This window comes from Eumetopias jubatus, unplaced genomic scaffold (assembly GCF_037043125.1).
Source record: "Eumetopias jubatus isolate StellerSeaLion01/CBP00866 unplaced genomic scaffold, mEumJub1_p1.0 scaffold_11, whole genome shotgun sequence".
Classification (NCBI taxonomy): Eukaryota; Metazoa; Chordata; class Mammalia; order Carnivora; family Otariidae; genus Eumetopias; species Eumetopias jubatus.
In genome coordinates this window covers 94,983,624-94,995,397 of record NW_028274817.1, presented here as the reverse complement: position 1 = coordinate 94,995,397, position 11,774 = coordinate 94,983,624, and the positions used below count along the sequence as shown (strand labels likewise).

At 39.1% G+C, this 11,774-nt stretch overlaps 1 pseudogene; it reads left to right on the top strand.

The window, feature by feature from the left end:
• The first annotated feature begins 3,572 nt into the window (after positions 1 to 3,572).
• LOC114216752 (MOB kinase activator 1A pseudogene) lies at positions 3,573 to 4,178 on the top strand (annotated as a pseudogene).
• The last annotated feature ends 7,596 nt before the right edge of the window (positions 4,179 to 11,774 follow it).

Here is an 11,774-nt window from a genome sequence, read left to right as displayed (position 1 = left end):
GCCTTCTTTAGACATTTACCATGAGGCAAGTCTTTATGGGTGCAATTGCACAAATTTGTTACACTTAAGTACTTTCATCTCTTCAGTCTAGCCCAAGGCCCTTAACCTAAGTAACACAGTGCCTGAAACCAGTGCTGTCAAGCAATATGTCAAGATAAAGAAGCAAACTGCTGTTAATCTGTTGCTTTCTACTTCCACTGCCCTCCTTCTAGTTCTTAAAACCCCTGACCTGTGGCCATGCTCCTTATCTGGTTGGCTTCCCTTTAGTCTCTTTCTTACCCCTCCAATAAATTCTCCATACTGACTTGAGTAGTACATCTTTCCAGAACAAAGACCGATCATGGCATTCTTCCTTCATTGGGGGATTTCTGCATCTAGAAAAAAAAAATCAGCTTCTCAGCTGGACATTCAAAATCTTCCACGTCAATAAACCTCCTTCCTGCATCAAGTGCTAAAAAAAAAAATTTTACACATCTTCTCTTGACCTGCATTTTCAACTTCATCTTCTTCACTCCATGTGTTCTAGCCAGTGATAAAGTCATTGTTAAGACTAATAAAATGTTCAAGTAACATCCAGGATGTAATATTGAACATTTTGTTAGTCTTAACAATGACTATCTCTGGCCTTATTTGTGAGACTGTTTGACATTGAAGACCATGGTAGATAAAACATTTATATCCACTTACTGAATATAGTCATTATTTATGCTAAATATTTAATGGGAGGGTCAAATAGGGGAGAAAAAGCCAACATTGGCATTGTATGTAGAATTTGACATTACCCAGATGTAAAAATAATTTGTTGTACATGATTATTGAAAGTCAGTTCTTCTACCATTGTGTAATATGTTTTTAGCTCATTGGTCAAGAGTTCTGCCTTGTTCAATTTTAGAATACTCTCCCTCAGTACCATGGCAAATAAGGCAGAGAGAGATAGTAAAGAGTACTGATAACTATAATTTATTTATCATTTTATCATATTCAGAGCACCTTAATGTGTCCTGGTGACACACCCACATTTAAATGTCCAGCAGTCAGTGAGAAATGGGAACTTTGGAGCTTGTAGGAATGTGGGCCAAAGATATTAGATCCATGAGTCACCAGTTCACAGGTGGTAATTGAAGCAGTGAGAGTAAATTTACCTACCCAGGCAATGTTTATTCCCTTGTAGAAGTGCAGCAGAGAGAAGAGAGGAGTGATAGATAGAAAATCAGAAAATAGAAAGAAAACCAGGGAGACAAAGGTTGTATATCCCCAAGAAAAGAGAAGAGAGGGCATGACATTATTATGTTCAAGAAATTAAATTATTGGAAGTAAAAAGAAAACACTTAAAGTTTTTTTTCTTTTTATTTCAAACAGGGATGGGGAAGAAGGAAAGCACTATGCTGAAAAGGAAAGTATGGGGCTTTTGGAAGATGTAGACAGACATCCCAAAGACACCCTTTCTTTACTTGCTTAATTTGCTCAGGACTGCCTTTCAGGGAAGTCTTGGGAGGCCCTAAACACCACAGGCATCTCAGTGGTACACATTGAAACGATATGTCTTTTCTCCTAAAAATATTCTAGCATCCTTTTCTTCATTTGTAATGATCATTTCCGCATCATTGTCCCAATGCGAGAAGCCGCAGGCTCCAGCTCGGAGGCTGTTGTCTGCAGCTTGCTGGCCTCTAGCGGCCAGGAAGGAACTTCCCAGCTCCTGGTCCTGCCTGGCTTCACTGTGAGGAGACGGGCGCCTGGAGGCAGCGGTGGATGCTGTCTTCCTTACTAACCATGGGAAGGGCTTCCGGGGAATATTGGACAATCCACTTCTTTACCCAAACCATCGTTTACCTGGATAAGAAACTTCCATTGGCCCAGAGCAAATCATGGAGGCCGCATTTAGGCCCACTCTCAAGTTCCTCGTTTCCGGGATGTGGATAATGTTCTATGAATAAGGCTTTCCAGTTACTCTGATGAAAGGTGCAAAAATAGATGGCAGGTGAGATATGTTTGGAGCAGACTCTCACAAGCCTGTGAGGAGGAAGATCAAGTGGAAATAACATATGTTTGTAAACTCTAAAGAATATATGCATATACAACATTATTTTGGGGAAAAAAAATCAGTGATAATGTCACCTCTGCAGTAGGTTCTTGGACATTTGCAACTTCTCCAAACTTCAGTTTACTCATCTGAGAATAACAGTACACCCCACAGGCATGTGTTGCTGAAATTACATGAGTCAATAGGTAGAGGTTTACCTTTTGCTGTGCAGGACTGACAGTTATCAAAGATTCAGTAAACTTAGCTATTGTTATTATTTTAAAATAGTATTATTCTCTAGGAGATACAGTCGTATGCTCAGATGTATGACAAGATGGCCCTGTCGGGCCTACAATTCCACATCACATGACTCTGTGACCTGCGTTATCGCCTGCAATTGTATGAGCACAGGACAACAGCAGAAGAGACCAGAGACATGTCACAGCACAGGCCCTGGGTCAGCCCTGTGCCACACACTGGAGGGGAACTCCATCCTTTCATCCTCTGACACGGGCACTCTGCTCCCTCCCAGCCACACAGGGATGCTCTCGGAATGGTACAGAGGCTGCCAGTGACGGCAATCTCCCTCCTAGTTCCATGTGCCAAGAATGCTTTCCAAGTGGACAAAAGATTGGCATCAAGCTGATGTAAATCAAAATGGTAAGACTTTGCAGGATGGTTGGAAAAACGAAACAGACCTAAGTAAATAACTGATCTTAAAAACTAGCAAAGGTGATTTAGATGTCAGTCTGATTTTTTGCATGATATAAATAATATCAATCCTTAGCATTTTGGCAGAAAATAATACAGGTAATATCACGTAGTTTGTCCATTCTATCTGGCAGCAATAGAGTTAATAGAACTCTGTGATTGGTGTGCATAGGAAAACCATATATGCTTTTGTTGGGACATAGAACCTACATATACTTAATTCTTCTTTATGGAAGGGTAGAATAACAAGTTGGTGAATTAACTGCAGTAAATAATAATAATAGACTATAAATTCCTTAGAAGAATCCATCACTACAAATCAGCAAACATTCCAATACAGAAGATATTATAGTTTGGAATTACAAGACAAAAAGTTAACATCAAAATGGCTCACACTGTTGGCCATCTACTGCACACCAAATGCTGTGCAAAGTGCCCTTCATGCATCATTGTGTTTAATCCTTGAAACATATAGCATATTGTCACATTTTACAGTTGTTGCCACTGAGGTTCTTTATAGAATTTTTTTTCTTTTTCTTCATATACCTTTACCACAAATCATAAATATATATTTGGGTATTTGATTGATATCAAAAATTATAATTGCAATGTAAATGAAGGCTTTTCTTGTGAGAGGTAGCTGGGTCCATTTTTCTGGTTGGTGCAGTAGGAGGGGCAGCACAGGAATCTGCACCAAATTTGATTCAAGCTTGGAGCAGCTGTAGCCTGGGCTCTACCTTCCACAGACTGAGGACTGTCTACCCCTCCTGGCTCCCTGAGTGCTGGCTCTGAATACTGACGGCACTGGAGTCTAATGGCCTTTCCCTGGGGAGGGGAAAAGATGAGCTTCCTCTTCAGCAGCCATTATTCTAATACATTTAAGTCAAAGAACATCCCTGAAGGAGTTCATTAGTACGAACACTTAAAACATGCAGAAGCCCTCTAGGAAGTGGGACTCCTAGAAGAGCAGTCATGTTGCCCAAGGAGGAAGATCTCAATCAACAGATGACAGTTAGCACTGTAGATTTCTTCAACCAGGTCAGAACTCTGCACTGAAGCAAGCTGTCTAGTCATGGCTGCAGGTCCAAGATCCGAATATCATTGGGAAAATGCTTTTAATATTAAGGCCCAGTGAAAGATTCTGCTCCAAAATACATCAACTATTTGATGACTTGAGTTCAGGATTAACTTGATCATGAAACCCTTTTTCCTTCTAAGACTGGTGTTCCATTTTCCCAAAACTTTATATCTTTGGTAAAAACTATTCTAAAGCTTTCGTTCAAGATTTATACCCATATTTCTTGCGAGCACTTTGATTCTGTGATGCAATAGCAAGTAAAGGCCTGCCACAACACATCCTTTAAGTATTTTATTTGTTCCCAATTTTGGTTTCATTGATAGGTGAAAGTTGGCACCACTACAGGAATTCATTGAAAGATTTCTGTAACACAGTTGCCCTCTTAGTTCATCCACTTGTTAAAGTTATCTTATTGCCAGTCTGTTACAGACTTGAGTTATAGGTGGAAATGTGTCCTCTCCAAAAATTATATGTTGAAGTCCTAACTCCCAATACCTCAGAATGTGATTTGGAAATAGTGTCCTTGCAAGTGTAATCAAGATGAGGCCTTTAGGGTGGACACTAATCCAGTATGTCTGGTGTCATAAAAGGAAAATCTGGACACAGAGACGTGCACACAGAGAGAGTGCTATGTGAACATGAAGGCAGAGATCAGGGTGATGTGTCTATAAGTCAAAGAGAGAGACCTAGAATGGACCCTTTCGTCACAGCTCTTAGAAGGAACCAACCCTGCCAGTGCCTTGGTTTTGAACTTCTTGCCTCCAGGATTGTGAGATAATTTATTTCTGTTATCTAAGCCATCTAGTTTGTGGTAGTTTGTTACCCTGGCAGCCCTAGCAAACTAATACAGCTGGTGATACAAACTGAGAAAACAGGATACAAAAACCCCCATTATCTGCGTTTACTGATAAAATTGTTCCAAGGGTAGATTGGCTTTAAAGCAAGAACTTATGAGCATACCTAACTTTGACATACTCTAATACCTGTTGTTTTCACAAAGCCACACTTGGTTGTAATATGTGGTAACCAAACTGCACTTTATTAGTTTAGCCATTGTTTCTTTGCTGAAAAAATTGAGTCTATTTCAGGTGACAACATAATAGATAATAAGAATTTATTAGCAAGTTTCCAAACCAAATTTCTTAGCAACACAGTCACATAATAGGTAAGTTTCATTCCACTTCAATTTAAAAATTAAAAAAAGACATTTTTAGGTGTTCTTAATATTTAGAACATTTGTATCATTTTGTATTCTATTTTCAAGTCTGTATGGCAGTGCTTTTATAGATTAAAATCTTTCTGTTTATATGTCTATCTATCTAAAAAAAAAACCATGATTGCTATTTTAATCATAAATGGCATATGTGGTATAGGAACAACCAAGTTTTTTTTCCTAAAATTCCTTTTTATCATTTAATCGTCATTTGACATTTTATCAGCTATAAATCTATCTAAATTGTTAGGAGACTGTATGTATATATATCAGAAATAATATCTTTTAAGGCTTCTACAGATAATCTTAAGATTTTTTTTAAGTTTATTTTTTTTTAAATCATCTCTATACCAACATGGGGCTTGAACTCAGACCCCAAGATCAGGAGTTGCATGCTCTTCTGACTGAGCCAGCCAGGCATCCATATAGATTTTTATTTTGAAATGCATCATTCAAATTAATTTTAACATGTGAAGATTTGGGTTAAAAAAAATATTCCAAAATATTATCACAAACATAGCTCTCAAAGCCACTATTTTTATTCATGTTGTAGCATGGGAGTCCACCAACTTTATCCCAAAAAAAATAATTTAAGGGAAACCACAGTGAATACCATGAAAGTATAGAGAATTTATAGAATGGCTAAACATGTAGTGTGCTACCTATTCTTTAATGTATGTATTTATAAAATAGGAATGAGTACAATATCTTCCTTCATGTTGCTGATATTAAAAGACTGGAATGAGCCCTCATAGAGGTTTTCTTCAGTTTATTTTTGTATCAATACTCAAACTTATTTTATTTCTCTTGGGATAAAAAAGATCTTCCCCTTTAATAAGAAAAAAACTTTTTTCATTTGGGTCCTAGGACTTTGTAAACTCCAGCTGACTGTTTAGAATATATTAAGGCACAACAAATATACTGGAAGATTTGCCAGACAGAAAAAGCTTTAAATTCACCTACATTCTATATTTCAGAGCTGTGATTTTTATAGTCACTTGCTGACTTCCTTGATGGCTTCAAAAAAGTTTAGATTTGATAGTATTTTTGTTATTTATTTTTATTATCCCACTACACTAAAAAAATCATTGTTTGAAATAAATCTCTGTTTAATTACTCAGTTTTAATAAATTCTTAAATACATATGGGATTTTATTTTCTGTAAGATTTTATTTATTTATCTGAGAGAGAGATAAAGCATGAGAGTGGGGAGGGTCAGAGGGAGAAGCCGACTCCCCACCAAGCAGGGAGCCTGATGTGGGACTTAATCCCGGGACTCCAGGATCATGACCTGAGCCAAAGGCAGTTGCTTAACCAACTGAGCCATCCAGGCACCCCTACACATGGGATATTAATTCTTCTAATTAAGGCTGAAACCATATATTATTATTTGTGTATTTAAAGAGTGGAATAATCACTTGTGAAAAAAGAGAAAAGTCCAATGTGAAACATTCCACAATTAATGTTTAAGCTAATCCAGAGTTCTTTGTCAGCCATTCTGTAGGGTTACGTTGAGCATTTATAAACAAAGCTGGTTTCTAGATACTGCCTAAAAGGTTACTACTTCTCACCGTTATTTGTTTTTTTAGAAAATTGCTAAAATTTGGTGTATTTTTTCTTTTTTTATTAAGTTCTAATTTTTATTGTTTTAATTTTTATTATTTATTAATTTTTTAAGTTTGTATTTACTTTTTTTAATTTTATTTTTAAGTAATCTCTATACCCAACATGGGGCTCAAACTCAAACCCCAAGATTAAGAGTCACAGGCTCCACTCACTGAGTCAGCGAAGCACCCCTAAGTTTTTATTTGAATTCCAGTTAGTTGGAGTGCCTGGGTGGCAGAGTTAGGTAAGCATAACAACCATAAGTTGGTTTTGGCCAAGGTTGGGATCTCATGGTCATGATCTCAGGGTCCTGACATTGAGCCCTGTGATGAGCCCCATGTCGAGCCCTGCATCAGGCTCTGCACTCAGTGTGAAGTCTGCTTGGGATTCTCTCTCCCTCTCCCTTTGCCCCTCCCACTTGTGCTCTGCCTCTCTCTCTAAAATAAAATAAATAAATAAATAAATAAATCTTTTTTTAAAAGTCCAGTTAGTTAACCTGCAGTGTTATATTAGTGCCTCTCAACTTTATGTTTTTTTTAAGATTTTTATTTATTTCAGAGAGAGAGAGAGAGCAAGCATGAGCAGGGGGAGGGGCAGAGGGAGAAGCAGACACCCTACTGAGCAGGGAGCCTGCCACGGGGCTTGATCCCAGGACCCAGGCACCCCAGTGCCTCTCAACTTTAAATTAAACCTTGTTAGCTTTATTTTTTTTAATTCCCGAAGGAATTAACTTACATTATTCAACTAGGTTTCATTTTCATCTTCATTTCTAGTATTTCTAGTATTCTCAAACAAAACTCTATTCATTTTTCAGCAATAGAAATCCTCCCTTTCCTCATGACTAGGCTTTAAACCAAATATCATCATACCCCAAAGACAGATTACTAATTAGACACAAATCACAAGTTTGTTGGTAATTTGAGACACATAATGGCCTTTATTTCTTTTTCTTTTTTTTAAGATTTTATTTATTTATTTGACAGAGAGAGACACAGCGAGAGAGGGAACACAAGCAGGGGGAGTGGGAGAGGGAGAAGCAGGCTTCCTGCCGAGCAGGGAGCCCAATGCGGGGCTCGATACCAGGACCCTAGGATCATGACCTGAGCCGAAGGAAGACGCTTAACGACTGAGCCACCCAGGTGCCCCTTTATTATTTTTAATAAGTACTTTATCACCAGGTGCACCTAAACATTAATGTTGACATTACTTATTTACATTCAAGGCCAGGGAGTGAGGGGAGGAAGAAAACTGGAAGGGGAGAGAATGGGAGAGGATGGCATCTTCTTGACTTGGCTAAAGAGCCAAACTTGATGAGTCAGAAGAAATCTGTCTGTCATGGGCATCTTGTTCCACAACCCACCCACCTCTTCCCTCTCTAACTCAGAAGTCCTCTGTTCTCATTGTCCGTGATCTTTGCTCCTTGTACCTGATCACAGTCAAGGGGTGGAGAGTTATTGCTCCACTGTGCAGGTAATCGTATGGTGCTTTAATCTTCAGCCCTTAAAAAAAAAAACAAAAACAGCTTTTGGACAATGACACTATCATAGATTTTTATTTAAATATTTAAAATTCTGTGTGCTACAGTGTTTGTATTGGCAGCCAGATGTATCTTTTTCTTCAGACTGTGAATAGATCTGGTGATTTTACAGGGCTGCTAGTTAACAAAGCATTTCCTCTTAGACTTGTAGAGTCCTAGCTCAGGTAGTTGCTTATTACTCTACACATGCTAATCTGCCCTCACCTTGACTTTGGTGACAACAAAAGGAAAGTTTTCCTAGTATTTCAGAGGCCACAAGAACAGTTCTAGTTGTGATTTTAAGTTTTCCAAACTTTGTCAAGTTTTCCTTATTATTCTGTTGGCCTGAGGTTAAAGCAGAAGTGGAGCTTCTTTAAACATAACATCACTATCTCATGAGCGAAAAAAATCAGGCCCAAAGAGTATAAGTCCTAGAAATTTGTTTCTAAGTACATTCAGTCATGGTACTGGTGCTGCCTCTGCCTGTCAGTGTAGAACTCTAGCCATCTGAGAAGTAGTGGCCTTGACACTGCTCAATTATTTAATCAAGGTCATTAGACTGAGGTGGCTTTCATGTGGTAGCGATCTACATAAACAAACTAAACCTAAGCCTGTAAATGCCTCAAGATTATGAAATCAAAATCTAAGGACAACCAAGCACAAACAGCCAACAAGGCTTTAAGCCAATCAAATAATTTCTTCTGCACTTTCTCTATGAAGTCTTTCTCCTGGCACCTATTGCACAGCACTCTTAGCCACTTTTTTCGTTTGGCACTGCCAGATTCAAATAGATTTTTGCTCAGATAAACTCTTAAAATTTTTAATGTGCCTCATCTTCTCTCTTAACACCACCAAACACTAAACACCTTCAGACAGGGACATTATTTCCCCCTGAACATTCAGTTCAGTGAGTGGATGTTATTTTTGCTACTGTAGAATTCTGGCAAAAGGAATAATAATTATCTTGCATTTTCAATTTTACTATGTTTTACATTATATTTTGATGTAGCTATGAAAGGCTTTGAAAGGCTTTCAACAGGAATAGGGATATTACATGTGGTAGCAATAATTTTACTGAAACACGGGCATTGAAATTCACTTAGGTTTTTTTCTCATCAGATTCTGTTCCAAATAAGTATTCTGCAAATCCAAGTGGATTACCAGTGTGTTGTACACTTGTTATAGAACAACATTACATATTTGGTCTACATCAAAAATAGTAAGACTTCTTTCCCATCTGAAATATTTTAAAATGTTCTTTACATTAAAAATTTATGTTTTATTTGTAAACCTTTAGAGGCTTTGTCTATTTTCCTAAGTTAACTGCACTTTAAAAACTGTTTGGTATCTATTTTTGTAACTTCATCAGAATAAAATACATTGTAAGAAAAAAGTTTGCAATACATGATTGTTGAGAACACCGACTATTACTGATTTGCTAATGTGTGTGCTCCTCACATAACGATAAATATTTGCTGAAAAAAGGAATGAGTCTCAGAGAGTTTAGTAACTTGCCCTTGGTCACTGAAGGGGAGCAGAATTTGCCACCTCAAAATATGCCTCTTTGGCATAAGGATTATTTTGGGCTGATTAAATTTTGAAAAACTTCAGACATAAGAAAAGCTCTGAAAACAGAGTGGAAGTTACCCTTTTGTGAGGGAAACTTACTTTTATAAGGAAAGTCTCCACTTGTTAAGGATGTTTCCCTCTTTGTACACTGGAAGAGGATGACTAAATCTCTAGAGATTTATCAGTGGAGAAGGCAAAGACCTAAATCTATAGAACAAGGTTACCCTTGTATACTGTGCTTTTCCTGGTAGCCTCCCTTAACTGGCTTCCCAACCCCCAACATCTTCTTTTGTCTTTAGCTGGAGATATTATTTAAGGTGGTGGCTCTGGCCATTTCAGGGAGTTCCTCGGTTTCTCTTCCAGGTATACAGGAGGTATACATGTTACTAAACTTCTGTTTTTTCTGTTAATCTTTTTTACACAGAGGGTCTCAACCAAGAACCTAGAAGGGTAAAAGGAAAATTGTTTTCCTTACCTGTATCACTCAGCTTTGGGAAATCCTGCTTTGGGAACCATTAACTTTTGGATCTTCTTTTTTTTGTTTTTTAGGATTTTTATTTAGGGGCACCTGGGTGGCTCAGTTGGTTAAGTGTCTGCCTTTGGCTCAGGTCATGATCCTGGGATCCTGGGATCGAGCCCCACATCAGGCTCCCTACTCAGCGGGGAGCCTGCTTCTCCCTCTCCTGCTGCTTCCCCTGCTTGTGCTTGCTCTCTCTCTCTCTCTGTCAAATAAATAAATAAAATCCTTAAACATTTTTTAAATTAAAATTTAAAAAAAGATCTTGTTTATTTGGGGCTCCTGGGTGGCTCGGTCGGTTAAGTGCCTGCCTTCAGCTTAGGTCATGATACCAGGGTTCTAGGATTGAGCTCCAGCATCGGGCTCCCTGCTCAGTGGGGAATCTACTTCTCCCTCTGCCCCTCCCTCTGCCCCTCCCCCTGCTCATGCTTGTGCTTTCTCTCTCTCTCTCTCTCAAATAAATAAATAAAATCTTTTTTTAAAGATTTTATTTAATAGAGAGAGCACACTTGAGCACAAGGGGTGGGGGGCAGAATGGGAGGGGCAAAGAGAAGGGGCAGAAGGGGAGAAGGAGGGAGAGGGGCAAGCAGACTTAGCCGTGAGCACAGAGCCTGACTTGGGGCCCGATCTCATGACCCTGAGATCAAGACCTGAGCCAAAATCAGGAGTTGGATGCTGAACAGACTGAGCCACCCAGGCGCCCCTTGGATCCTCTCTTTATACCACACTGGGTCTGTTAAATATATAGAGCTGGGTCAGCCATCTTATAAGTATTCAAACAGGAGAAAAAAGTCAAGTGAGCACATGCTGGTTCTGAAATTGTCAAACTCCTGAATCAAGGTCAGCAGGCACATACATTCAGACTTTATGTTATGAGAGAAAAATAAGCATCTTTGTTTAAGCCATTGTAAGACAGGTTTTATGTTACTTGTAGCATAAAGTACTCCTGATGGACTCTTTCCCCAATAAGAGCCATAGCCTTTGTTCAGCTGCTCAAAAGGAGAAAAGGGGTCTGGAGCACTAGTTTTGAACAGTCATCATAGAGAGTCCTGTGTGGTCAGGAAAAACATTCTCTTTCACATGGCATTTGGGGAACTCGAGGGCTCTTTGCTCTTATGCCTCTAAGATTGGGAGGCAGAGAGGGAGGAAGGAAGAGACAAGGATATTTTAGAGCAAAGTTAGGACTCAGCTCTAAAGACTGTGAGACTTGGGACTCCCAGGTCTATTCCAAAATCTCTTAATGTGACACTGGATTGACAAAGTGTTTACTCAACACAGAAGCCCTGGGGAGTGTGGAGAAAAAGCAAACTGAGGGAAGTAAACATAAGGGGACGCAGAATATACCTGGAGATGAGGAACTGACTTTCAGGTTGACTGGCTTGACTGGCGTGGGTGCCAGTCAAGGGGTTGAGAGGAGGACTGATGTCATGACGCACGTCAGCAGCAGGTAGGGGAGCGTGCGGTTGGCCAGGCGAGCAGGTTTCCCAGGGCACCTGAGACCTGAGGAGGCTTCCTACTCCTCTGCCCATGTGAGGTGTAGCTCCA